This window comes from Corylus avellana, chromosome ca4 (genome assembly GCF_901000735.1).
Source record: "Corylus avellana chromosome ca4, CavTom2PMs-1.0".
Lineage (NCBI taxonomy): Eukaryota > Viridiplantae > Streptophyta > Magnoliopsida > Fagales > Betulaceae > Corylus > Corylus avellana.
In genome coordinates, this window is record NC_081544.1 from 23,484,953 (window position 1) to 23,486,314 (window position 1,362).

Below are 1,362 nucleotides of genomic sequence, written 5' to 3' on the forward strand. Positions count from 1 at the left end.
TTATAATTATAATTATATTTATACATATAACATAATCACTTGATCATTAAATCACAATTTTTTTAAAAAATAATTAAATCACAATTTGAGTATTAATATATTATCACTATAATTTATATGATTATATCATATAATCACTTGATCATTAAATCACAATTTTTTTTAAAAATAATTAAATCACAATTTGAGTATTAATATATTATCACTATAATTTATATGATTATATCACATGAGATTGATCATTAAATCATTTGATTATATAATAACAAATTATACATATATAATATGACATAACTCATAAGTATATCAATTCATACTAATACAACAATTAAATATCTAGAGACTTATTTTCAATGTATGTTATAAACTTATAAGTCTATATATGTTATAAGTCTATATAAGTCTACGTATGTATATGAATAATATAAATGTATAATATCAATACTTAATCATATGATTCAATGACAATTCAAATATTTTATTCAAGACTTCAAGTGAATCATATTATTAATGTACAATGATGATATGATTCGTATTATATCAAATTAAGTAATTGACATTGGATTAAACAATGACCAATGTGTTACTTATAAACACAATTTAAGTATTAATGTATTATCATTATAATTTTAGTAATTTATATATTATCACTATAATTGATATGATTATATCACATGATGACTTGATCATTAAATCATATGATTATATAATAAAAAATAATACATATATAATATGACATAACTCAAAAGTCATAAGTCTACAAGTTAATCATATGATTCATGTACAATGATAATCACAATTGATTCAATTGAATTAAACAATATATTACTTATAACTACAAGTCTACAATTTAATTAAAGCATTATTAAATACTTTAGGAATTTAGGATTTAGAAGATATTAAAAATACAAGAAAAAAAAATGAGGGTAAAAAAAAGCCCAAAAAGCCCTAAAGAAAGCCCAAAAAGCCAAAAAAAAAGTAAAATTTTAAAAAAGCGGTTAGCGGGCGGTTATCTATTTCGCTAACCGCTAACCGTCTAACGGTTAGCGGTTGCGGTTAGTGAAATCTATTAACCGCTAAGGCGGTTACGGTTAGCGGTTATTGCCACTAACCGTTAACCGTAATCGTCTTTGCACCCCTAGTTATCTAAGATGAGATTGGTTTAAGAGGCTGATGCATATCTTACATGCATGGGTTTAGCTATTACACGTTTTTATGAAATTGCTTGGCATGTGTTCTCTTGGGTATAAAAAGATTTAACACTATATGGACTTAGTTATCAAGTAAAGCAACATAGCCCCACACACACACACACACACACATATATATATATATATCATTACTTAAGCAAAAATTTCACCT